The following is a 27699-nucleotide window of genomic DNA, read 5'->3' as shown; positions in this document are numbered from 1 at the left end:
GTTTCCATTTTGAGTTGCTCGGCTGGCTGTCCCCAGGGTATTTCCACCTGGCTCTTAAATGAGTGCAGGTATTTTCTGGTGTGCCTAGGCACACAGAACTTGATTCCACAGAGCTCAGAAGTCCTCTGGAAAACAGTATTGCTCATTTACAGTGTGAACTTGGAGAATAGTGACTTAATTAGATTGGTAGCACTACTAAGCAAAATCGGAATCTAATGCAGCTGTCTTTAAAATACACTTCATAAGAAGCCTACAATAAAATGGGAATTGGAAACCCTTAAAAGAGGCTAAATTTGATGGTGACTTTTGTATCCTTTGGTGTAAAGCATACTAAACTGCAATGTGGTAAAATCAATTAGTAATTTAGGGATCTTTTTAAAGTCATTTGCTCAACGTGAAGCTTTCTGTAAGAACATGCAAGATTTGGGAGGAGTCGCTGATGGTGATTCAGGATGCATCATCCTCTCTCAGAAGGGCTGGAGCCTTGTGTCCATAAGCCTGGTAGAAGAGCACTCGAGCCTCCCACTCCAGCAAGAAATTCCTGCTTTATTGCATACCTCTATCAAAGACCACGATTACAAGTGCACTGCTTCCAGTGCCAGTGTGTGATGTAAGGGGTTCCTTCCCTCTTCTGTCCCAATACCGATGTACTGTCACAACTGTGGGGCTGTCACTGGAGCTTCTTATGCTGGCACAGCCTCTGAAAGGAAAAGATTTGTAATTACATGCAAAAAAGAGAGTGCTCTGAGTAATCTGTGAGCTTTGGTATGCATATGTATGTTCCTCCGTCTCTGGATAGGGATGATCAGCTTTACATGAGCACTTGTCACCAGGGCAGGACTTTGAGCTTACTGCCTGATACGCTGTTTGAATGCTGTGACCGCAGGACTGTTCATAACATTTCTTGGTGTTTATTATTTTTTTCTTGACCTAGAAAATATTTACTCATTTTTTACAAATCAGAACTGCTATCCCTAGGAAAAAAAAAATTTAATAAGGTATTTCGGTGCCTGTCAGGGTGTTGCAAATGGAAATCAGGGTCAAAACAGTATCATGGTTCTGGACTTAATTAGATAGGCTGCTTTTCTGGGGCAAGTTGTTGTAAGGAGTTGGGCACCAGGGAATTTTTTGCATTGAGTTAGGAGGAAAGCAGCTTTAAAATTTCTTCCTCCGTTTCCTAGAAAATGAGTTTTTTTCTCATTTTCTCTCTTTTGGATTGTTCAGCCAAATGTCTCTGTTTTTTCATGATATGTTTCACAACATATTTGTTACGTCCATACATAGAATGCTAGAATTAATCAAAACTGAAACATTTCTAGAGAAAGCCATTTCGTGTCTATCTCTGTCATGAGACTGGCTGCACTGATAGGGATTAGAGGTTGTTACACTAATGACTTAGATTTTTGTCTCATTGCCAGAACCGTTTCCCAATTTAGAACCTTTTCTTCTGATTAATATTTGTATTCCTCCCACAATTCCTCTTCTTATAGGAATTCGTACTGGGAATTATTCCAGACCTACATAATGTCTCTGAAATCTTTTTATCCCTCTGTTTGCTGATCAGTGGAAAGGATTTTAATGCCAGGTTAGGTAATCGAGATAAATCCTAACTTCATCTAACTTTATCCCTCGTCTATGTCTTGGATATTCTAGAAACATTTTTTGTGATCCATAAATAAATTCACATAGGATTTTGATTAATCTTTTTTTGCTCTTATTTTTCCAGCGAAGCCTCATTACATTAAACGGGAGATCAAACAGAGTGAATTACAGCTTCCAGTGTTCAACTTGCACTAGTTTGTTCAGTGCCACACCTTTTTCTGTGCATGCTGAAAACATCAATAAGCTCCGAAGAGAACCTTTCGTGCACAGCTGGACACGTGCAATATGTTTTAGTACCATCCTGAGGCAGGGATGGTTTCTTCCTAATAATGCCTTCTAGCCCCATTCAGTTATTTGAGTGAGCTTACATAGCAGCGCAGAGTATACGCTGATATAGTTCACTTCTCAGTGCCCCTTATTATAAAGTAGATGGAGCTAACCAAGCCTGTTCTCTTGTGGGTGCTTGGAGCCAGCAAAGACACGAGGATGCTGCTGTAGGTGGGGCTCTTGGCTCTGAGAGCTGCATCACAGCATGCAGTCCTGTGGGCTGGTTCCCTCTGCTTCTGTGTGCCCTCGTGCTGGACATCTCGTGGCTGTGAGCCAGCTGCTTCGCATGCACCTAAGGAAAAGCTTCACCAAAAAATGCGTATCCCATCTGGAAAGCTATCTGACCTTATGTGCAGGCAGTAACAGGGAGCTGGGCTTGAAATGGTATCTCTTTAGCCATTTTCTTCTGACACTGTTAGTCTGAAACCTCCTGCTGAAATGAACCCAGAAGTCAAAGTTTCCTTTCCAAGAAGAAAACTTTGGTTTGTGTGACTGCCAAATGGCAACTCGGCACCTCGGAGCCACTGGGTTAAATGAGCCCAGGGATGGTGGTGGCTTCAGTTCGTTAGGAGAACTGGACTGCGCGTTACCCCTGACAGTCCTAGCGATAGATGGAATGGAAAAAAACCTCCCTTGCTTTGACCCAGAGTTGCTCTTTTCTCTGATGGTTCATTGATTCCCTTTGCTTCCCTTCTCATTTAACAGATTTTATAAGTTGGGCATTTACAGATCTGCTGCTATTAACATTCAGTGTTAGTGGACCCGGGAGCTTCTCTGCCAACTACTGCAGAGCTTCTGAGCCTGCTGATTTAAAAATGTTCATTGCTGATAGATTCTAACATCTTTCTCAGTTACTAATAGACTGGAAAGTATTTCATCATCTTCAAGCAATGAAAGCAAATCATCCTTCTTTCCAAATACTGAATAAAAGTCTGTTTGAACACTTCTGCATTTTCTGCATAATCCTTCACAATTCTACTGCCTGCACCGAGCAGTGACCCTGTACTGTTGCTAGGGTTTCTTTTGCAAACACAACTTTCTTGTACTAAGCTCTGTCAGCCATGGATTTTATTCTGAGGTTTCTTTGTTTCGTGCTTCTGTTCATGTAGGTCAAGAGTTTTCCTGGCTATTGATTTACAACGAGTTATATGCAGTACTAGTGTTTGACATTTCTGTATTTGTTTTTGTTTGCTGATATGACTAACAAACGTTAACCACGCGAGTCAATTGTTTTAAGATTACATGCTGAGTGTCTGACAGTCTATTAATTTTTTGCTTTTTTTCTTTTTAAAGTGCCAGGTAAAATGCCCAAAGAGCTAGGAATAATATACCATTTCCCCAGTGTTCACATACATACGTATGTATGTATACATATAAATATATGTATATATAACCTCCCTAGTAGCAACCCAATATAGTACACTTTTGACAAGCTGGAGTCTTTTAATATCTGAAGTAAGGGCTTGCAATATAGCAAAGGAATGACCCTGGTGAGAGATGTGCATTTCTTTTTTCCCTTTGAAATCTGACATGTCACGAGTCTCATTGTGTTAGTCTATGTGTGTTCTGCTGAGACTTGCCAGTGTTGAGCGATGTATTCCACAGAGACCTTGTCCAACAACAAGCACCATCCTGGCTTCATGCAGGAGCAGAATTTTACCTGCAATGCACAGCAGAGGAGTCAGTGCTGGCTGGCAGAACTCAGAAGCAGTGCAGGTAGGAGGACGTAGAAAGTGTGGAGAATTAATTGTGAATCAGGAAGAGAAGCAAAAATATTTGGACAGGCACAGGAGGGGACAGGAAAAGTCTGTAGGGTAGGGGTAGAAAGAACAGTGCTGGTTCCTGTGTGTTCCCTGTTAAGAATGTGGAACAGAGTTCAGCACCACACAGTGCCTCTCATGCAGATGTAGCAACAAATAAATGAAACCACCAGCACAGCATGTGTGTTCAGGCTCAGTCTACTTTAGGTCTTTATAAAGGAAGACAGCATCTTACTGTTACCAAGAATCTCATTATTTGAAGGTATGAAGACCCAAAGGAAGATTAGGATAGCAGAACAGCATCTCTTTAACCACAGTATCTTGGAAAGAGCTCTGTCTGGGCAGTGCTACCTAGGCTGCTTATGTCTGGAGAGGCATCCTGATACAGCTTCAGCAGGCTGGAGGTACAGCAGGCAGTAGAATAGGGTTGTGGGAAATCAGCCCCCTCTTTCACATGCTGTTTGTGCTCTGCAGACTCTTATATCCTCTGTGCAGCATCACCATATGTTGGAGATCCGCATTCCTTCATCAGAGCTGTTCTCCTGTTCACTCTGGCCTCCTTGCACCACTCTGCTGACACTGCACAGAGTGTATGGGCAGAGAAATACACAGAGTACGTATAAATAGAAATACATGCATGCAGCACATGGACTAACAGACCCCCTGCCGTAGTGCTGTATCCTCTCTTTCTGCTCACGTGTGTTTGCTTTGGGCTGTACATTTCTGCAACCACAAGCTATCAATTAGAAATCCAGCAAATTATCCAGGCTGAGAATACGTATTTATCTTACACTCTAAGTTTTTTCTATAGCACCCCCAACGGGTGACAAGGTGGTAACATGATAGCAGGGTATGCTGCCCTTGGATTTGGCTGTGTAGGTATTTTTTGTGTGTTCTTTATACCTTAGAGCCCAGTGGCTCTCTTTTCTCATAACTACCGTTACAGCACTTTCAATCTAAGGGGCTTTCCTGTGCTGAACCCTTGTCTTGCACTCTCACCACTGTGTCTCTTCATTTTCATTAGTAGCAGATGGAGCGTGAGTCCCAGTTCTTCCTTTCCATCCTTGCTGCCAAGAGATCTCTGGTGCCTAGGCATATTTTGTAGATACTTAATCTTCTGCTAGTTTTCATCCAGTGATTTTGATTAATTTTATCCATGTACATAAAATTATTTTGTGAGTGACACTTTTCATTTAAAAATCCTGTTGAAAGCTAGGTTTACTAACCTGATTCCAGTGAAAACATTTAATGCTTCCTCTTTTCGAATTTGAACCTCATTATTATTTTTCTGTAATCCACTTTTAATTGTAAGTACCCAGCATTCTGCCAGTTCACGCGGCACCAAATGACACAAGGTTGCTCTGGAGTGCTCCAGTGAGCATCTTCTGGGGAATATTGAAATTCAATGGAAACAACATGAGAACCATTATCTGAAACAGCCTCTTCAGGCAAACCATATGGGGTGAAATATTCTGCACTGCTTCAATAATCTGAGCACAGATATGTTCACTGGTAACTCTGCAGTAAGCATCACTCATTTGCTTTGTCTGTGCAGTATTAATGAGCCATTTCAATAGACAGCAGGTTTCAACTATATTTGGTGCATATTCATGTTGCTTCCTTCAAGTTGTTTCGAAACTCCTTTCCCTAGATTAACTAGAAAGTCTCAGTTATTGTGTCAAGAGCTGGGTACCAAAGACAAGGGTCATCCTGTCCTTTGTAGTCTGGGCTGAAGAGTGGGGCTGGTGTTTGGAAGAGAGATGGTGTGGTAGGCATGCTGCCTTTGCTGAGCCTTCCTTCAGCAGAGAGGTTTGGCTGCTGCTTTCAGCAGTGTTTGCCAGGGCTACTTCTTTCTGAACACGAAAAACCTCCATATTATTTTGCGGTTCATCTGTCACATGGGGTTTGTGGTTGCTAGCAAGCAGTGGAGCCTTACAACTCTTCTTACAGATAGACTCACATTATTATCGTGGAGGAGTGAGAATATGCTGAGCTTGAAATGGAGAGCACAGAAGGAAAAGCTGTATGTTTTGACTGGGCTGATTTGTGCTGGGTTTCTAAATACCTATCTGTGTTGCTGTTCTGATGTGGTCAGGGGAGCTGAATTGCCCCAGACGTTGGTGCAGGTACTTGCAGAGCCTCCCTGTGCATGTATGCAGCATATTCCACTGGGCTGATAAACTCTGAAGAACGGTGTCTGAGAACCAAGATGTACAGAGAGATCTGTGAGGGGGTGTCAAAAGCCCAACAGAGGGTTCTGGTTAGTATTGAAAACCATGTGGAGGGTTCCAGGGAGTGGAAAAGTCACTTGAAATTTAAGAAATATTTTGATTGACATCCTTTTCTCTTTGTCAGCATTCAGCAACCTTCCTTTATCTTAGTGTTTTTTTTTGTGGTAACTATAGGGAGCTTAGCCCAGACAATAGCTGATAGAATGTCTGAATAGATTAGCAAGGTTACTCACAGGTCTTTCTAGGGAAGGCATTCACACTGCAATCTTGAACTAACCACTTCCCAAGCAAGTCAATTCAGATATTTAAACAGCACCACAAGGATAACTGAAAGAGGTTGCCAACACCAAACTAGGTTAGCTTATGTGTCTTGGTTGCTGGTAGAAAAAGAGGGTTTTTTAATTGCAGCTCTGTATTAATACTAAGTTCTCTTTACAAAAAAAAGATGAAATAAAAATTAAACTTCTGATTTATCCAGCAGGATGGAACTGGCAATTCTGTGGCTGAGGGAGATGGAGGTCGGCAGCCAGTGTTGGAGCAGAAGCCACATCCTCGAGTTGCAGCAGCGCAGTTTGATGCTGTGGTTGTGCCAGGGCTGCTGGGAGAAGAGCTGGGCTGCCTGAGAACTGAAGTCCTCTCAAGCTGGTGGAAGAGCTACAGGTGAGGGTTTTTTCCCCTTCTTTTTTGGGAACAATCTTCTGAAGGGAAGGAACAAAGACTAATGACAAGCACAGATGTCTGTGAGGCTGTCCTACACCTTTTCAAGCCCTTGTATTTCTTTTTATATATTGTTAGAAGCAAGTTTTATTGCGATGTCTTTTCCTTCTCTGTAAAAAAAGAATTGTTAACATAGCACAGCCTATCTCCAAGGCTGTGGTGGCCCTGCTGCTCCTTTCCTTTCTGTCTCTGGAAATTGCAATAATTTTAAATATCCTCTTGGAGCTGCGGCAGCTTCTCTGTTCCCAGGAGCAGACAGCCCTCTACCTTGGCACAGGCTCTTCTTTGGTGTTGCTGCAGCTTACTAGAGAGGTTTGGCTCCAGTCCTCCTTGCACTGAGAGCTGAGTGCTATGAGGGGGCTCCTCAGGGCTCCCCCAGCTGTCAGCTGTGTACAGGAACGTGGTTGCTGGTGCCTGGGGGAGCTGGGAGGATGGATGGCTCCACCACTGCCAGTGTCCAGCTGCTAATGCTATTCCATGTGTCAGCAGCCTTGGGGACAGCTTGGGGAGCAGGACAGAAATGTCAAGACCTGTGCCTGGGTTCTTCTGATGGCCTTGTGAGCTCAGAGGTGTCCCTGGCAGGGGATGTGCGCACTGCTGGGGCTCCCCAGCTGTCCACTGCCACCAAGGGCTGTATTTGGTTGGGTGCAATGCTGTATTTGGTGCCTAGTGGCTGCGTTTGCTAACAAACTTGGGTGGTGTTAAATAAATAGAGAGCAGCATTTCATGCTGTTGCATTCACTCAGCTGCCAGGCAGGGCATTTGGAGAGCTGCTGGAATCCCAGACTCCTCCCAGCAGTAAGCCAGTTCATAGCCAGCATTTGCTGGGTTGGAGTTTGCAGATAGGAACTTGACCTGGGATGTTGGAGATACCAAGTGGGTCTGATTCTGCCTTCATTTACTGAAGACTAGCTTTTCTTTCAGTGCAGTTTGTGCTGTTTTTCCTCAGTGAAGCAGTAGAAGTCCTTGTGAGGCAAGGAGCATGGTACTGATGATGCGGGGAGCAATGGAGGATGTGGGCACAGCAGGAGATGTTGAATAAGTGCCCCAAAATGATGACTGATCAATGTTAAACCTCAAGGAGGCTCGAGGGGTCTGAGCATCCCATTATTGGTGGGCCAGTTGATCCCAGAAGATTCATGGAAGACCTGGTGGGGACTTGCTGCTAGCCAGAGGCACAGTTATCCCAGGAAAGTCTGAAATGCCCCCACAGCCGAGGTGGTGGGTGGGGGTGCTGTTTTCAGAGCTGTGCATTGAGGGCACAAGGTGTGGTTGCAGAAGCAGCAGCTGGAGCATGGGAAAGGCTGCTGGGGTCAAACAAGCAGGAGCACAGTTAAATCTGGGATGAAGATTTTTTTTCCCAGTGAATGAGAAGGACACTTAGAGGGCCTGGCACCTCTCTTGCAGGAGTTTAAGGCTGCAGGAGGGTTGCCCTCTGTGGGGATTAGCTGCTGAGTTGAGGCTGCTTGGAGGGGGCATTTGGCTTCTGGACTGTATGCTGGGGTTGCCTGTGGGCATGTCTCACTGGGTTGGCTGGGACAAAAGGTAGCAGCTGGCTCGGCCTTCCACTGTCAGATGCTCTTCACTGTAGATAAAAGCTTTTTCTGGTTATTCTAGTTCCCATGGCTGTAAGGGTTCTATAAATGGCAAAGGCTGCCACTGTGGGTCAGCCCTGTGGGAAGTCTCGTCTTGTCCATCTGCCCCAGGAGCAGGCTGGCAAACCATCCTCCTTTCCTAAATGCTCCACAAAAACAGGCGTCTCAGTGCTTGAACTGCAGCCTACCCGAGACAGCAGCTGTGTGCCTATGGATGTGTTTTGGGTGAGCTTTGGGAGAGCTTTTGCCTGGCCCAGCCATGCACGTAGTGCCAGCTCCTGCTGGGTATCTGAGATATCTTAGGCTTGGCTGCTGGAGCAGAGGGTCAGAAACCCACTGTGCACTTCTTCAGCCTGCCCCTACTTGGGTGACTACAGGAGTCTGAGTACTACTGGTTGTAATGGAAGTGTTGGGAGTAGCTATCCTGCTATTTTTCTGTTAAAACCCATATTTTCTTTGCCTAGATGCTTGCTACTAACTGCTTTTTCACCTCTTGTCCACCCCTCCACCAGCCGCTCGGGGCCACCATTTTAGACTTCAGCTGGAGCTGCAAGGAGTTAGTGATCTTGTTTTCCAGTGACCCTATTTGAAGTAGAAAGAACTGGATTTTGCCATCATTTACACCTCAAGGAGCTGCCACAGGAGGAGGGGCCAGTGTTTGCCAGCTTGCTCTGCTCCCTGCAGCCCTCACTGGGGAGCCGCGCCACAGGAAATGCTGAGCAGGAATCAGACATGAGAGCATCGTGCTGGGTTGGTTTTGCTCTTGGAAACAGAAGGTGGAGCAAGCCACAGCTGAGACAAGGTGACTTTTGGTTTGGTGCATGTTTTACTTAATCCTTGCTAACATATCACAGAAGCAGGCCTTGCCTTTCTCCTGATCCCCAGCTTGTCTCACAGCTCCTGCATCAGGAAAATCTCAGCCTGTGTTTGTGGAGCTAAAAGAGGGCAGCCAAAAGCCATGGTTGTCCTGCTGCAACAGCTCCTATTTCTTTGCAGTGCTAGGAGGGGCTGCTTCTCCTTCTTCACCAATGTTCCCTTCAGCCCAGCTTGTGCCGTACTCCATTTTATCAAGGCTCCAACAAACACAGCTCTTTCAGAACTCCAGTCTTTGTTGCAATGTGCTTCATAAACACTGCAGTTAAATAGATGGTAGAAGGCATTTTTTCTGGGGAAGGACAGCAGGGCACCTGAAAGGACAGGGGTCCTGCCGGCTTAATTGGAAGTTAAACAGCAGTTGCTCCAGGGACTGAGTTGTGTGATAGCAGGAAACCTTAGTGGCTTTTTTTTGTGCCCACATAACTCACTGAGACTTGGGAACAAGCTCTGGCTACCCCATCTGCTCTGGTTGGACCATGCTCATCTCTGCACTTAAGTCTTATCTCGTTGCTCTTGAAGAAAAGTCTTTTCTAAAGAATTCCTTATTTGGAAGCCTTAATGAGAGGTCTTCAAAAAGACTTTGTTTAAAGAGTAATGAGATGAGACCAGCACCAAGATGGACAGTGGGAGTCAGGCTCCACCAGACAAGCTACCACAGCAGAGCAAAGCCTGACCAGGGCAGCTGAAGTTGCCAGACCTTGCTCCCCAGCTCCAATGGGTTGTGCAAGGACAGCTGAAGGTTTTCTGCTTCCACATAACCCAGTATCTTTGGCAATCGCTGTTCTGGATGCTAGAGTGCATTAATAGGCCAACCCTATTTCCTCAAAGGGAATCTCTTTGAAATTTTTGGGGTGTTTACAGTTCGTTACAGAAGTCAACTAATTGCAGCTTGACATGTGGGCAGGATACCCAGGGAGCTGGCACTGGTGTAGAACTACCAATGCTGTGTTCCTCCGGGATGCTGCTACCAGCTATTGCAGCTGGCATCAACACATGTCTTGTCTTCCTCTCTGATCCAGCTGTTTAGGCTGAATCACCACTTTGCTGTTGGGAAGAGCTGAGATGTAAAACTGCCAGAACTTATTTGTGTCTTCTGCTACCTACATTACCCACATGTGCACTCACCTCCACAGGTACAGGCTGCCAGTGCCTGCTGGGAGCTGCAGCCAGGCAAGGGCAGGAAAGCTTCTTCCCTCATGCAAATGCATTGGATAGGGGGCTGCTTCTCCACTCTCTGGGAAGAAAGTGAGGCAGGGTGCGTATCTCTTCTGTCTTCCTGAATTTCTGTTATTGCTTGTCCAGTGTAGGACATGCTGCAAAGAAAGGAAGGCAGCTTAATTGCCTCCCATCTAATCCTTCCTTGGGCACCCAACCCTTGCTGTCAGAACTGAAGCAGGGAGTGTGTCTCCTCCAGCTCTGCTTGTGCTCTGCTGGAAAAATGATGTATGAGGGGCACAGCTTCTAGCAGCAACCCTTCCCTGCTGATAACTGCAGGGAAACCTAAACAATACTAGTAATCTGGCTGTAGCTGCTAAGAACCAGGTAAAGCAAAGAGATGAAAAACCGAAATGGAGATTCTGGGAGAGTGTTCCATTCCTCCTGTGATGCCGCACATGGATAGGGGCTGCCTCAGGCTCTGATCCTGCAAGGAGGGTGTCCTGGCTGGCAAAGACAGTCTTGGTGCAACCAGAGGAGAAGCAGTAGAAGAGATCAGTTTTGGGGAGTTGAGTTGTATTTGTTCTTTCCTTATCTCTTTCTCTGCCCTGCAGTGTCAGGGTCTGCAGTGAAAGCAGGATCCATGCCAAGCAGGACGGAGGACTCTCAGGGGTCACAGCAGAGAGCTGCATCCATGGGAGCATCCTGGAGCAACTGGCCACATGGTGCTGACATCCGAGAAGATTTTTAACGTGATTTTTCACCATGCTGTTCGCTGCTGACACCACCTTCCTCACTGCAGGGTAAACCCCTTCAAACCAGAGCAGCTGCGTGTGCATTCTTAGGAGTGAAACCCATGGAGGGCTCGTGAGAGTACCAAAGCAAATTGGGGGGGCAATAGGGGGGAATGGATGGATACCCCTGAGGGGTATCAGTGGGGACACGCAGAAAGAAATGGAGGGTGCTGAGGGCCATTAAAAGCAGGCTGGGATTTATAGGGAAGGTACCAAAAGCTTTAGAGTGACCCAAGAGGCACACAAAACTCCTGGGAAATATTGGGATGGAAATGGAGGGGTTCTGGAGGCACTGAGAACCACCTGGAGGAGCACTGCTGGAGCAGAAGGACAAATAACAGTGCTGATTTCCTTCTTGTTTCTTCAGCAAACTGGAGAACTGCAAAAGCAAACTAAAAGGTCAAGAGGACCAGAGGGATTTGGGGAACCAAGACAAAGATCTGGCACCCTGGGGGCTCCAAAAACTATATGTGGGGGTGTGGATGGCACCATAAAAGGACAAAAGTCTCTGGGAACACCAAAGAGGGCTCTGAAGGAGCCCCAAAACCAAAGGAGTGACATGCAAAAGAGGAGTCCTGTATCTATCCTTTTTCCTCCCTGCTCTGGCATCCAGGTTGCGGCTAAATTTCGCAGTGTATAAGTGTCCCAAGAGAATTCCCCTCTCGTCCGTGCTATGGAAGAGAAACATTCCTGTTTCCACTCTGATCTTACAATGGCTTGTCAGTGACAAAACATTCCCAAATCCTCTCATTTATCAAATGGCCAATCCTGTTAACAGCTTAAGAAACATAATTACCTGCAATCTCTTCTGCTATTCATTTTATGCCTACACTTCCCTCTTGCTGGCAGCTTACCAGCAGGCAAGACGAGAGCTGAAGCAGGGCTGCAGCCACCGAGCACTTCAGCAATGCAATTTCCCTTAATCACCTGCACGGTGATCACGGGAGTTTTGCCTCCCCATTTGCAGCAGCCAGAAGCAGGTGAGGGAGTAAAGCACGGAGCCAAAACATCAGCTAACATGCCACCAGATGTGTGCGGGTTTTCAAGCACGGTTACATTTTCAGTGCTGTTCCACCTGTAAAGTGGGAACTGTGTCAGGATATGCTGTTAGGGTACGTGGTATCGCAGCCAGCTTTATGTGCCTTGGAGATAAATGTGCATGGGTGGGCTCAGAGAGAAGCAGCAAGAAGTCAGAAAAGCAGAGCCCAAAACACGTGTGAGCTGGTGAAGTATTGGGGGAAGGGGAAGGGAAATCAGGGTCAGCAGGAGATGGTTTGCTGCACTGCTAAAACGGTCTGAATTTATCTTATTTTACAGTGCATCTACTGCTTGTGCGACATTTTATGCTGTCTCATTTGGATTGTATCTCAAGGAGGATTTAGAGGAGCTTGCAAGCTGGAGATCTGCTGGCTTCCCAAAGGTTGGTTACGTACAGGACAGCTGAAGCCAGAGAGGAACATCTGTGACCACGATAGCTTCTTCCTTCTGCCTAGGGACTAGAAAATCCCTGGGTCTGTCCCACTCACACGGCTGCTGAGGAAGCCATCTTTTGTGCCTTTGAATCTTTCACTACCCTGACATTATCACTGTACATTTAACTGGCCAAGACATATCCTTGCCTGTGCTGTCTGTTTAGACACATTCTAGTTTTGAAGGATTTTTGTTCGCATACTCTACCTCTCTTTTCGACCATATCAGCTATTTCTGATCCTCAATGTTTTGGATAAGTGATATACATTTCTTCTGACACTTTCATATGTTATTTTTAAGCTGTGTTTATGCTTCTTGCCAACATTTTATCCTTGCGGTTCTTTGAATTTTGTATTAAAAACCCTATGAACAAACTACACAATTCAGAAGATCTTTTTAAGTCAGTCACCATCTTAGGGGATTTCAGGCTTTTTCATCCTGCTAAGATACTGAATTCAAGTATATTTTGGTCACTATTAGTGAATAACCCTTTCCTAATAGCACTTTGAACCTCCAATGTTGAATTTGAATTGGACATCAGACATTTGAATTCAGCATTTGAATTTATGTTGACTGAATTTGAGTGCAGCCTGAACATGGCCTGCACCCAGGATCTGAGGAACTTGGGTGGCTCTAGGCTGCCTGGCTGGAGCTGTGCACTGGTTGGGAACAGCCAGGAGATGCATAAGAAAGTAACTGAGACTTAAACAGAGCTTGAAACAAGTTGTGTTCCTGTATTTAACAACATCTAATATACATAAAGGGAAATTAAAAACCGCAAACAAATAAACCGTACCTAAAGAAAGTAAAAACTGCCCCAATAATAATAAAAAAGTAGGACATCTGTGTTTTTATACAAGAACTTGTGTTTCTTTTATGACATTTTCTTCAAATCATGTAAGCCCTTCAGAGCAGCTCTAATGCCCACTGGAGTTTTCCAACCTAAATGTCTTGTCGTCAGCGTAAGAAACAAAGATAATATAATTTGAATGCTGGATGCAACAACATAGGCTGCTCTTGAGGCTGATTCTCTCTGCTTCAGATGGGAATGATGGCTCCAAACAGAATCACCAGAACAGACTGAGAAGCAGGCATCTCATTTGTGAGGAAATGGTCAATATTTCCACTTTTTTCTTCCCATTTGTTTCTTCGTAGGAAAAAAAACCAAAATAAACCAAACCAAAAAAACCCACACAAAACAAAACAAAACAAAACAAAACAAAACAAAGCCCCTCACAGTTGCACAAAAATGCTGCTATTTCAAAGCAAATTTTAAAACATTTCTGATTTGCAAATGGCATTTCAGCATTTTTGTGAGAATAAAATACTGTGGTGCTGTGTTTAAATATTTCATTCCAGCTACTTGAACAAACTTACAGTCTTATAATAAGTTTTTTTTTTTTCTGACATAAAAGCATGCTGCTCTGTGGTACCGATAGCTTAGGCATCTCCAGCTCCAAGCGCAGCCACAGGAGCCCTCCCTGCTCACAGCTGATCAAAGGCAAACCACACTGCCACCCACGAGCCACCGCTTGTCCTCAGCATCCAGCCCAGGAGAGAACACAAATCCCAAATCCCCCCGAGCCCTTCTTCCCCAGAGACAACACCATCCGTGAGCAATACACGCTGCTGTTATAACCCTGCTGTGAAAAGGTGGAGCAAGTTCAGTAAACAAAAATACTTTGCCTTGGTTCAAATTGTGGTGAAACAAAGCATCAGCCAGCGCTGGCTGTTCAATTAAACTGTTTGTAGTGCAGGCTTTGGAGAGGAAAATGCTGAAAAAAGGATTTGGGGATCGTACGTTTTGCATGGAGAAAACGTTTAATGAGAAATTTTCCAAACCTCTTTGCAGCTCACAGGCAGCACTCTTCCCCTGCATGTGACATGTGCATTGCCCTCAAATTCAGAGGATGGCTCACAGCTGTTGTGACTGCAACCAGGATGTATGTGGGGCTGAGAATTGCCCATGGGAGCCAGGAGGTGAGTGTCTTTTGTTTGGATGTCCCTGCTGAGGGATGCTCCATCCATGGCCCCGCTGCAGCCATCCCTGTTTTCTGGGGGCAAATGGGTCAGAGAGAACATCCCTGTTACACCAAGAGGCCTCTTTGACATTTCAAGTAGCATTTCTAAATGCTATTTGCGTCAGACATGCGAGCTGTCCACATACAGTGCCAGGTTTGGTGTGTTCCTTCTGCTTTTTACCACTGCTAGCAAAAATTCCCACTGATGCCATGTTGCTGTAGCCTCCATTTCTTGATCCCCACATTCTCAGAAAGACGCATTTTAAGATGCATCGTCTTCCCTCAGCTAATTCAAAATTACCTGCTAAGAGAGAGAGCCAGGAGTCTTTCTGTGTGCTGGGTTTGTGTAGCTGGCATTGCTGCTTCTTTCCAAGCCCCTTCCCGGGGTTGAGCTCTTCTCTCACTGTCTCTCCTTTCTAATGTGTGGTTTGCAACTACACTTTTTCCACACATCAGTTGTGAATGTTTCTCATCCAAAAGCTCTCAGAATATTGTGTTTTAGTTAATTCTGTATGTAATTGTGACGTGAGAACAAGGAGCTGTTGTTCTTATCCTAGAGGATTCAACAGATCAGAGGTGCTGAGTCTCCTGTTCCTCAGCATTTACTCTGAAATACCCATTTTCTCCCTTTTTCTGGAGTGGTGCTTCTCCACCTTTTGGTGCTGGCACTCTGCTATGGGAACTGCTGCACTGCACCCCAGGTTGCAGCTGAAATTATAATGCCAGCTGAGCCCCAGGACTCCCAGCTCCTCCTGTTTCTTCCCTTGCTCTTCATGGCCACACTGGCCATCCTGGGGCTGGGATCTGTGATGCCCCTGTGGTGGTGGTGGCTCTCCCAGGGTCCACTATGACCTATTTTGTGGTCTTGGAGCATCCTGACTCCATCGGCTGACCTCAGGACATCTGTACCCATGGTAGCACCTTGCTACCCGGGGATCCTGCAGAAACCAACAACCGATGTGGCTGACTGGGGGCACACTGCAGGGCACACGCCAGGAGAGGACAGGAAACTTGCTGGCTCACCATACAGCTCCACCCAACCACCAAGCTGCCTTAGAAAGGCTCGTATTAGCACAAGGGTGCTTTGCATCCCTGCTGCTCTGAGCAGATCTGACGGTTCTCGATGCGTGCGAATGAGGCCGCAGCCAGCACGCAGGGAGGATGCAAGCAAGCACAAGTTAGTGCTTGTGTTTGCCACTGATAAATGTATTAGTCTTTAAAGCGGTATTTAAACTACAACCCTTTTTCAGGCACCTCAGCACTCCGTTATTTTGCAGGCCTTGTAAAGGAATGTGATTTTGCCTTTTAACTGGAGTGTATCTTATGCTAAGCAGTGAGATTAAGCGTAGGGATCCAAAAGAAGTTGCTGAATGGCAGAATTGCCTTTATAAATAACATTAATAATTTATCCGATCCAGGGGTTTTTGGGTAAATGAAATACCTGCCTCTGTATAAAGCCCACTGAATAGGAACACATCTCCGCTTTTATGAGGCTTGGATTAAAGAAGGGAAATGCTAAGGGGCTTATCTTCGCTTCAATTTGCAGCCCTTCCGGCTAATGGCAAACTCATTTAAGAAGCTCCTGTGTTTGTGCCAACTCTGCCTTTATTCTCGGTGCCGGAGCTTGGCTGCATTTCTCGCCGCAGTGCTGGAGAGAGCAGAGAGGAAGCAGTTTGTTTTCTTGACCTCAGATTATCAGACAAAAGCCAGTGAGAATAATTTTGCTGGAATCCTCCCTGTTACGAATTGTTTAAAGCGTGGTGGCTGGCGAGATGCTGACGGTGTGGGGGTTTGCCCCACCTGCTGAAGAGGACAGGACTGTTGGCTGGGCTGGGATGAGACGAAAGAGCAGCTGTCATCTCTCTTCTGAGATACCTCTTCCTCACGCACAGACAGTTGTGAAATGGCAAAACCCATCCTCTACAAAAACCACGAGCGGTCGCTTTTCAGCTTTTCTTTTATGCCGGTAAAATCAATTGCTTCAAAGTTCACTGAAGGTGAAGGCAACATTTGCTTTCCATTCAGAGCTAAGCGGGCCATCTTCGAGAGCAAACGCTCGCAAAAGGGAGAATAGCAAAAATCAGCAGAAAAAGTCTCTGAATAATTTGAACTGGGAGAGGAAAAAGCAATTTGCTCCCAGTTATTCCACAGACAAAAGTATGAATAAAAAAATCATGAGCTATTTACCCTGCCCAGGCTATTTGCATGAGTTTTATGCTATTCCAGTTTTGCTTCCCTGACCCCCAAAGACCTTATCACTGGATCCTCAAGGCACTTCAGTAAAAAAAAAAAAAAAAAAAAAAAAAAAGCATGCTCTTTTTCTTTTTTCTTTTTTTCTTTTTTCTTTTTTTTTTTCCATGCTGGATCAGCAATGACCAAAAGCAGAGAAAACAAAAAGGGGTCTAAATCTGAACTGTGCTGATGCTTGCGTGTGTGTTGACCCGGATTAGAGACCTGGACTCTGGCCTGCCAACTCTATAAGCATAGAAATTTTCTTCAAAACAGTATTATAAGTTTGTGTGCTTTGCTTTCAGATAGCGAGGCTGTGGCAAAGGCATGCGGGTATTTACAATCTGCTTTAGGAAAACCTGATAGAAGTTGTTAGCTGCTCTGTTGCAAAGGCAGTTTATGTCACCCACATCTGCTGCTGAAGGTAGCCCAGCCAGACGGCTGGCACGGCGCAAAATGCCAGCAACCACACTGGCTGCAATGAGGAGACGAAAATGAAAGAAGGATGAAGACCTCATAAGCTTTATCAAAAGCCACCAAAAAGTTGGGAGATTTGGGGATTACATCATGTAATTATATTACCTTAAAGAAAAGTTTACTGAAGATTTCCTGTTTTGTGTTGCCAGCTCTTTTCAGCCATTAGTAACACATAACTTCCCATTGTCTTTTCCCGAGGCACAGATGGGCTAATTTTCAGCTACCTGATAATTACAGATTGTTTGAAACTGTATCAAAAGCTTCTGTTCCTGCATTTCTCCAGCAGCTGTGCTACAGCTCACCAAGTCCCTTGATCACGGCTTGCAAGGGCCCACATCCATCCATCTGTCTGGAATGGAGTGGCACAGGCCTCCATGGTCACATTCACACTTTGCATGTTGCTGGGATTTGCTCTGTTCTCAAGGTGGGTGGAATGCCTAAAGCTCCACTGAAAGCATCTTCTTGGCTCAGTATCAGCACCTAAGGTTAATATGGGGATAACGCTGCATCGAAACACGTCTACTTGAATATGAGTGGGGATGCTGACATCATGGGGAAATTAAGGGTAAAGGAACACAAGATGCTGGAAATCAGCATAACAACGGTTTAATCTTGATTTTACTTGGGCAAGGCTGTGGATGTGGCCACACTACAGGGATGCCAAGTTGGAGAAATGTGGCCCGTTGTCTGTATGGAGAGGAAGGGCGATGGTCCTTTCCCTAGAGTGATGGTTGAAGCTGGAGAAACTTCCTCTCATCTTGATCCCTCCTCTTTGAGAGTGGTTACTCTGCCAGTTGAGCTCTGATTGGTGTTAGAGGGCATTTTCTCAGCTTTTTGGGGGGTCCCGTGGGAAAATGCAAGAGGCCTCATGTCTGTGTTTTCTGCTTCCCCATCATCGTGCATGCTTGTTGCCATATCAAAGAGGGAAATTAAATTGGGTTGACATGACTGGCTCTTGACAAACCCATGTTCTTTGATTTTATTCATCATTTTACATCTTACAAGTTGCTCGTTTAATACTTTCTTCTAACCTCTTGAAGAGAATTGAGATTGAGTTGATTATTCCAAATTTTCTTAACGTCTCCACTTTAAAGAAAGGTGCTTCTCTCATCTCCAGGGACCTCTATGCCTTCATAAATTTTGAAGATAATCACCAAGAGTTCAGTGTTCCTGGGTGCATCTTATCAGATCCTCTCATTTTGAATACATTTGATAAATCCTAACGGCTTTAAACTTCTTTCCTTTTGTTGGCCTTCTTCACCGTTCCCTTCAAAGGTGGTTCTGTTAAGCTTTGTTCACAATTAACCTTTTTTTAAAGCCTGAAACGAAGAAGATGGGGCAAATTCCTGCTTTGAACAGTTGGCCAGTGCTCTGTCCTTCCCCAGACAGTTCTACACCTACAGGTCTTGCTGTTCTCATTTTACAGCTAATGCATTTGCAGACCCTTGCTGGTTTCCCCTGAAACCATGAGCATGCAGCCCGAGCTGCTCTCATGCTGCGAACCTGTATTATTCCTGTATTCTACCCCCAGCACACGCCTGTTTCCACTTTCTATACAATTTCTTTCCAGCTTCTAGACCCTGATGCTGCTGTAATGCCATCTAATTATGCTTCTTATCTGCTTTCACAGGGGAGCAGTTTGCTGTTGTGCACCATCTCTAGTCTCTTCAGGGAACTGCCAGTTCTGCATTTCCTTACAGCATATTTCCATCCAAGAGAGCTTCTCCTCAGCTTCCCTGATCTGTCAGATGCTCATTATTTTGTTATTTCCATTCTCCTGTGTGATTGTGCTGGCGGGAAGAGACACTCAGGTAGCTTTTCCTTTTGGGATGTGAATTAAGGACTAGTCTGATAGGGATGCAGAACTGAAAGGGGGCCAAACTGAAAGGAAAGCTCCCAAATCCTTCTGGCGGTGGGATGCCCAGGTGGGACCAAATGGGGACTGCAGCAGAGAGAGAGCTGCTTGGAGAACAGATCCAGATTTAGATGGGCCTTCTATGCAGGGCAGCACATAGGAAGGGGTGATCTGCAGCAGCCCACCCCCTACACACTTTAATGCCTCCTGGGAGCATTCTCCATACACGTCAGGACCGAGATGACAAGGTCTGCTAATACCTTGATTCTTCAGTTTATATTCATACTGTAAGCTCAGAAGAACGACAGTGTTCCCCACCTGCAGAGCCCGGCGTCGATGTGGGTTTGGCTGAAGTCTCCGTACAGCGGCACCACCTACACAACTGACATTACTGTGCTGGCCTGAATTCCTTCACTTTTCCCCCGTGGCCATTTGGAGTCAAGTGCCACTGGAAACACAGCTCCCGCCGGGAGGAATTTCAGATGCATTCAGATCTGAGACAGTTTTGAATGTAATTTTGAGTTTTACAAAGGCTCTTCCACTCGCTTGCTTGCCGCAAGTAATGAAGCAGCAAGATAAAAGGCAAGGCCACGGAAGGTTGTTAAAAAATTACTTGCAAATTAATGTGAGGACAAGGTGTATGAGTTAATATCATATAAAGACCCTTAAAATCGGCATACATGCATGCACCCTCCGAGCACTGACATTCGCAGGCAGAGCTACACTGGTAAACTGAGCCCAAGGGGCTTGATTAACAGGAAATTTTCAGAATGCCAATTAGAGCAAAGTTTACCGAACAAATTGTTTGCACTTGTACCCTAGAACCATCATGAATTTTAATTCAGCATGGATTTACGTGGCTGAAACAATAATTAAAGATACATGAACGCTTCACGTTTGGGAGACTCCCCCATGGCTCTGCTGCGTTGGGTGGGAGCAAGGTATCTGGGCAGGGGCTGCTGCTGCCAGGCTGGTGGGTGTGGGATGCATGTGGCTTTTCCCTGCAGATACATAAGGCAGTTTCCCTAGTCCTGAGCTCACCAATTTGTGCAGTGTTAGTCTCTTGTTTCTTTTTTCTTTTTCCTCTTTTTTTTTTTTCTTTTTTTCTTTTTTTTCCCCTTTATGCTATCTGACAAAGAATGATCCATGGGGTGTTTTCTCAATAAATGCTGGCTTGTTGTTTCCTGCCTTTCACTTTCGGTGCTTGGGAGATGTTAAATTAGCTCTTCGGCTCCCCTGAGACCGAAGCCTTGCACAGTAGTTTTGCTGGCCATGGGCTGACCGAGGGCTCCTTTCTCTCCTCACCCTTACTCTTCCTCAGCCAGCCTGGAGTTGGAAGGTGGGGAGAAGCCTCACCCACTGCCGTAATGCACTGAGCAGCTCAACTCAAGGCAAAGCAGTGCTACCGCACAGCATCAACAAAAAGTCACGACTGAGCAGCACAATGTATATGTATGCCTTCATTTAAATTCTTCTCTCCCTCTACTAGTGCTGATAAATAAGTTACACGTATTTTTTAGAAGAAGTTATTTTCTGTCACTGCACTTTTAAATGTCAAGCTCCTGGAGAGGAGTCTTCAAGATAGTTTAAGGTCAGTCAGGCTTCAAGGAAGAAAGATGCAGGTGGAGAAGAAAAGCTGCTGTTGTGCTGTGGTCCAGCCCAAAGCAGGGCTCCGCTCTGAGCGATGGGCAAGCACAGGCACCTTGCTTGGAGATGATACCCAAAGGCATTGCCCTCTCTGCACCATTGCACTTACCCTCGGCTATGGAATTACTGAAGACTTCTACACAAAGCCCACTGGCTGGAAATGATCTAGCCTGTTAGTTCAGGACTACTCATGAATAATGTATACATCCAAAGGTCGGTTTACAAATGATTAATTAACCTTATGAGAGGTTATCCTCATTGGCAACATCATTCACCCTAAACAGCTTAATCGTGTCGGCACAGAACAGCATATCTGAAACACAAACAATAGTTTGAGAAGGAATATTGAGGAATCACAGAGCAAGGGCCAGACATCTGCACTGCTCGCTGGAGCAGCAATCGAACACCAAGCACAGGGAGGACCTGAACCACATCTCCAGGCTGTAGGACTCGAGCATCATTTGCTGGAACCTGGTGGCTGCATGGTGGGGTGTAGCTGGCAAGGTGCAGAAATTGCACCTTTGCTAAGGTAAATAGATCAGGCATTTATTTTCATACTTTGATGTAAGAGCTCTGCTCTCCTGACAGTGAGAGCTGCTCCTGGTGCCTCCCGCTGCGACTAATGGCTGCTGCGCTCAGTGGGGATATTGCCTGGGCAAACAGCCCTTTAGTCCAAGGGCTTTTTGCATTTGTTACCAGTGGTTTGTTATCCATGTCTATTAATAAAGTGCTCCTAAAAAGCACTTTGCCTGTCTGGAGTAATTTCTGGCTGGGACTGGGATGCCTCCAGTGAGCAGCATCTCTGCTAGAGCTTGCTTATCTTCAGCAGGGCCCTGAGCTATGGCTGCTGGGGGACCTGGGGTGACCCCCCCTGGGGAGAGCCCTCTGTCCCCACTCCAGGCTCTCAGTGAGGCCTCATCTCCAGGCAGTGTCACTAATGACAGTCATTTGTTAGTTGTATAATGAACTCTATTTTGGCAGAGCATGTTGGGCTGAAGGCTGGCCTGCATCAGGACCCCATTCTGGACTAGTGAGAGTAAATGGAAACTTGGTCTACATCAGAAGGGTGCTGCTCCTCCTGCTCCTTCTTCCTCCTACCCTCTCCTTCCCCTCCAACAACAAGGAGGGCATAGAGCTCACTGGGGTTTTATTGTACAAAGAACAATTTGCCCTTCTTCTTTGACAAAGCCTTTACATTCGACACAGCAGAACTGTTTTTTTACCTTTGTTTAATCCATAAATGGCAGAAGCAACCTGTTCACACCTGAGCACCCATCCTGAAATGCATGAGGTTTCCAAAGCAATTCAGCTTGACTTTTGTGTTTCTGAGGGTAGGGTGGCCTCTCTCAGTGAGGAAAGAGCAAATCCGAGGGAAAATGGACAAAAATGCACATCTTGAGCTGTCGTGTTTTGCTTTGTCCAGCAAAGCCGAACCCAAGAATGACAGAGGGACGTCTGAAGCACAATTTTGATATGGTACAAAGCTCTAAACTGAGGACAGTCATCCCTACAAACACCTCCCAGCCTCAATGCCTCAAGGCTAAATCTTCTCTAGGTGTTGCAGGTCCCCGTGCCCATGGGCTCAGCCCAGAAGTAATGGGGAGCCAATGCCACAGCTCTGCTATCTGCTGGTGGAACACCAAGCCCTTCCTGCATCAGTCTTCTAGCTGACATATCCTCACTAAATTGCTCCATTTCAATACATACATTTACGCTTTTTTTTTTCCTTTTCTTTTAGAAGTGTTAAAGTGATTTACAACATTTTACATTACATTTTTTAATTCTTCACAATTAAAACAAATCTTTTCTCCCCTCTTTGCCCAGTTTTAAAAACGGGTCTTTTGTTCAGCTCATGCAGAAAAATATGGATGGAAGCAACTCCTAAAATCCCCAACCACAGGAAACAAAATTGGAGTTTTTCCAAGTTAAGTACTATAACAGAGTGAAACATACATGTTTAATTTGAAAATGTTGATTCCAAATGGATTTTTCTTTTGAAAAAACTTCCCCCAAGCAAGTCAATATTTGTAATCAAATTGAAATTTCCTGTGGGAATTATTTATTTTCATGAGGTCTAATTTTTACAGGGGAAAATTCTACGCAGGAAGGTTTAAGTTGCTGTAAACCAGTGTTAGGAATCTGGGTGGTAGGAGGGGGCTGGGAAATCCCACTCTGCTGCAAAGTGTCACCACTTCCCTGTGATGGAGATGATCTGATGAAAAAGTTGAAACTCTTCTTTGAAGAGGGAGAAGCACGAGCCCTTTATGTTTCTTGAGAACACAGCGGTGTGGGATAGGACTCACCTCAAGCAACGTTAGAGATGGAAGTGAGAGACATCCAAGGTGGCTATTTTGGACTTCCTGCGCTGGAGTGCCACGTAGTTGACCTATCCTTATTCTGCCATCTGTAGGATGAAGTGAGTCATGCCATTGACTTCACTTGCCTTGAGTAGACACGGAGATAAGAGTTACTGGTTCACGGCCACTGTGAAATCCCACCCACAGTGCCTGACATGTTCATGGGTACAGGGGGAATGTGCAACCCTGTGCCTTGTGTTGCTATTACTGCACTGATGAGAATCTCAGCCAGTTCTCCAAACCTCTTGAGAAGAGAGCATATTGGTCTTCCAGCACCCACAAAGAAGCCCTTTGAGAGAGTCGTCACGGCTTCATCCTAAGGGTGATTTTCTTGTAGAACCTGTGTCCATTGTAGAGCAACGGTTGTGGTTAATGACGTGCATAATTTACATTATTATGCCTTTCATTTTTTGTATTATGATAAATCACCTACCTTCCCATTTCTTTTTATTGTGATGCCCTGGGAACACAATACAGCAGTAGGAAAACAATACAGAGCTGCCCTGTCAGCCTCAAACACAGAACCAGCACACCCATGCTACAAACACTCACAGATGCACAGCACCGTATCAGATTATTAGCTCCAAGGCAACTGTCAGCATGCAGTTTTATTGGAAATGAAAACAAGGTAATTCAAGATTTATTTTCTCTCTAAGGAAGTGCCAGGAGGCAGGAGCCAGCCCCCGGCATCTACCGTAAAACACCCGGCGCATGGTAACGTGCTGCTCCTCAAGCAGAGCTCCTGGACTGGGGATTTTTTGAGTTATCTTTTCCAAAGGAGAAGAATTCTCCTCCTTGTCCCCAGACTGTATCCTGAAGGGAGTGATGTAGATTGAGTGACTTGAGTTTTGCTCTACCTAAAGGGAGATAAATGCACCCTACGCTACTGTGTCTGCAGGCACAGCTCCTGGGAGACCTCGGGTGGCTCTTAATCATATATCCTTGAAGCTTCAGAAACATACACTGATTATTTTCCAGCTCAAAGCATTCATTGCCTTCAGGATATTACCATCTTTGCCCCCTTCCTAACGGCCTAGGGTGAACTGATCACCAAATTAAACTCCTTATTAGCAGCTATCTTGGTACGCTGTGCCCTGATTTTGTTGCTGTGCCCAAATGTGATACGTGCCTGGGCACCAAGACAGGCACATACTGTGCCCAAGCTGAAAATATTTAGAAACTGGTAGGAAAATCACAGGAAATATTTCTGAGCGATTAATTTAGAGTTGTTGAAGACTGTTCTAAAAGATGCTCTAAATGTGTTCATACCAGCTGCACTGGTTAAAAAGGCAATGAAAAAATACACCTTGGTTAGATGAAAGGTGAAAGAAGCAATAAAAACACATAAAACAACCTATATAATAAATGGGATAAGAGCAAACCAACAGCAACAATTACTGGTCAGAAGGCAAGAGATGCAAACAGTGCTTGACAATAAGCTGTGTCATGAAAAGAACCTTAATGGAGATGGAGAGGCAGCCTCCACGTTCAGGTGTTTGGGTTCGCAGCGATGCTGGCAGTCCTGCAAAGAGGGAGCCCAGCAGGACTGCTCTGGTGTGTCGGTAATTTCAAATGGAGGCTTGCTGTCATGTTTTGGACTGTGCTGAACTGTTAATGAAACATGCCTGCCTCCCCCTAGGTGTGTGTATTTCTTTAAAATCTGAAAAACAAAGCTTGGAAACCTAACTCTTCGGACTAAAATGAGAAAAAAGAAAAAAAAGCTTGTTTTCTTACTGTGTAATCAATCTTTTTTAAAGGTCTTCCCAGCTCTATCATCACTCAAAGATGCAGGAAGAAGATCCTGCAGGGCACTGTGGAAAGATCCGCATCCAGCAGTACTGTTTGGGCAGTCGTACTCGACCATCATTTCCCAAATGTGTGCATCCTGTGAGATGTTCAGCTGCTGCTCAGGATGTCCCCACCAAGGGGAGCATCCCTCCTTGGGACACTGATCTCTGCAGTCCTGATGCTGAATTATTCTGGGTAGGAGTATCAGGAAAACAAATCAGTGAGGTGTTCTTACCAGAAAATCCAGTGGTTACAGATACCTGCAAGCAACAGGGCCCAGAGACTTGTACTTCCCTGTTCTGATGCGTGAGCCTGAGGTTTGCCAGCACCTCTTGGTGAGCAGAAAGCCTCCAGCTGCGTTAGCACTTTTGACATGGCAATTGCTCCAAAGGAGTTTCTCTATCCTCCCTAGCTTTGCCTTAGTTGAAGGATGAAAAGCCCCTGGCCACCAGCCATTCCAATACATCTTGCAGATAACCCATAGTTTCCTAGGTCAGAGCAGACTCTCAGCAGCAATCCTCTACTCTTAGAGTCAATCCCCTTTGCTAGTTGGAATATGTCTGCAGCACAATCTAGTGTTCTGCCCTGGGTGAAGTCAGTCAACTTTACACTCTCAAAGTCTTCATCCAAAGCAGAAGTAACACAGCAAAATGGACATCATACTCAACCAAGTAGGAGTTGACAATATCAAGACTTGGAGGAATTAAAGTAAATGACCAAAGTAATTTTTTGGCAGAAGACTCAATTTCAAAGGACAATACACTGTCCATTCATCCCAGGGCATATTCTGGGATAGACTTGCAAGAGTAATCTACAGCCAACTTGAGCCATCCCCTACTGCCCACAGAAAAACTTTCTGACCAAAACTTCAGGTAGAACGTGCCAGCTCAACCTACTCAATATATATCATCCAAAGGACTGACACCACCGGTAGGACCAAAAGAATGATGTGTTCAGCATGCTCAGGTTGGACTTCATGCCCACAAGCAGCTGGTTTATCCTCATGGGACAAGTCCTGCATTGCCCAGGAAACACTGTGCCAATCCATCATGGATGCCAGAACACATCCATGCATGGATCCTGAAGACTAACCCTGTCCCCTACTCCAAGTGCCCAGGAACTTTGGCTACACACACATACAGAACAGCCAGGTACTGCAGGAAGCAGCAGGATGATAGATGGCAGCTGCAAGCTGAGAGGTACACGCACAAAACCCATTTTTTTCTCTGCAAGGTTCAGCCATTTTTGCTCTATCTGAGGCTTGAATCCAGGTTCTCCTGCCTGGCAGTCAGGGATGCTGGAAAAGGCTCAACATTAAGCCTCAGGAATGGGGGCTCAGGTTCTGTTCCCCAGCTTAGGGCTGGTAAAGATTTCCCCTCACCCAGGTGCCTGGGAAGCTTTTGGCTGCAAAGCAAGAAGACATTTACTTCCAGGAACAGATGCAAACACAGGGAATTGCCAATTGGCCAAAATCAAATACAACCTGACCTCTGATGATCTGGAGCCTTACTACTTTCAAACAACAGTGCACTCAATATTGGCAATATAATAGTTTACCTTGGAGACCCAAGGGCTAAAGGAGAAATGAAACCCGAAGCTGCTGGAGATGTTGCTTTCCCACTGCTTCTATTACTGATAACAGACCAGCAAAACCCCATGAGGTCCTTGAGCTCGAGAAGAGCCTGCTTGCACCTTCTTCACAGGGCTTTGTGCCAAAGTACCCCAAAACTTAGGAGCTGGGTTTTATCTGAGCACCCTTTAAATATAGAAAGTAGAGAATGAGCTGGAATAGTGATGTTCTACTCTGGGAGGAAGGTCCTTTCTTTTGGGTTTCCTTTCAGTCCTTCAACCTCTCAGCTATCCCCTGGCTCATCATAAAGCCTTGTTGCCCCCAGAAAAGCCCCTTTCTTTCCTTTGAAGGGGAGCTGACACCCACAGGGAACAAACCCTAAGTCAGAAATAATGGGAGTCCTTTGAAAAAAAAACCAAAACCATCCGAGTCTGAATATATCCACAAGGAAAAAAATGGAAACTTATCTGCAATACGCACCCCCTCCCAACCAAATTAATACCCTGGACCAAAGCCTTGTCCAGAAGCAGTGTAAATATCTCAGCAACTCATTACCTTGTTAATTGGATCACTCCAAGCTTTTTGGAACCAGTCTAAAGCACAGGCAAATCCATTAAAAAAAGGATTTCTTATTTCTCTATAGCTGTCTCTAGCTTTAGTCCTTTTTTCTATTAAACATTGGCTGGAGTAACTTCTGCCTTTATCTCAACTCTTTCCCAGCAAGGCATTTCCTACATTTTTGATGTGTGCCCCTCTTCCTGCCCCTGAGCTGCTCTGTGGGTGCTGGTAGGGTACGCTGGGAGCAATAACCCTCCTCCTGCCAAACTGCCTCTCATCTTGTTCCCACATCTTGGGATCTCCCTCATTTGGATGCTCCAACCCCAGCACAGATAAGAAATGCATCTGGGGGCACTCTGAGCTGCACTTTGCACTTATTGCCTAAGGAACTAAAGGTGTGTGGGGGGGAACCAACACGTTGCTTCCATCCCCTGTACAAACCTTTCACTTACCAAGGCATCCACATGCTTGCCTGCTGATTAAGAGCACTAGGGCCACCGTGTGAGATTGGACACGACAGCAGCATAAGGGGAGCCATATGCTCCACCAGGAGGGGAGCATACAGTGATTAGGAGAGGGGCTGGTGCCCAGGGCCACGGCTGAGGCTATGGGGATGTGGATGCTGCTCCACTCACAACTCAGCCTTTCCTACTCTCAGGGACCTCACTGT

General features: G+C 45.5%; 1 long non-coding RNA gene across 12 annotated transcripts in view; it reads left to right on the top strand.

The window, feature by feature from the left end:
- LOC116231887 (uncharacterized) overlaps window positions 1-21462 on the top strand; it is a 44696-nt gene extending 23234 nt beyond the window's left edge. For 8 of the 12 annotated variants that reach the window (XR_016471254.1, XR_016471253.1, XR_016471261.1 and 5 more), the window contains 7 exons: window positions 6399-6580; window positions 8745-9034; window positions 10242-10363; window positions 10878-11066; window positions 12375-12477; window positions 14380-14507; window positions 18885-21462. This is a non-coding gene — a long non-coding RNA (uncharacterized LOC116231887). The remainder of the gene's footprint in view (window positions 1-6398; window positions 6581-8744; window positions 9035-10241; window positions 10364-10877; window positions 11067-12374; window positions 12478-14379; window positions 14508-18884) is intronic. The other 4 variants (XR_016471259.1, XR_016471255.1, XR_016471260.1 and 1 more) reach the window with 3 other exon arrangements.
- Window positions 21463-27699: the final 6237 nt, after the last annotated feature.

The sequence above is a fragment of the Phasianus colchicus genome, chromosome 15 (genome assembly GCF_987193195.1).
Source record: "Phasianus colchicus chromosome 15, bPhaCol1.hap1.1, whole genome shotgun sequence".
In the NCBI taxonomy this organism is placed as follows: Eukaryota; Metazoa; Chordata; class Aves; order Galliformes; family Phasianidae; genus Phasianus; species Phasianus colchicus.
The sequence above is the reverse complement of the archived record's forward strand: the minus strand, read 5'-3'. Positions and strand labels throughout refer to the sequence as shown.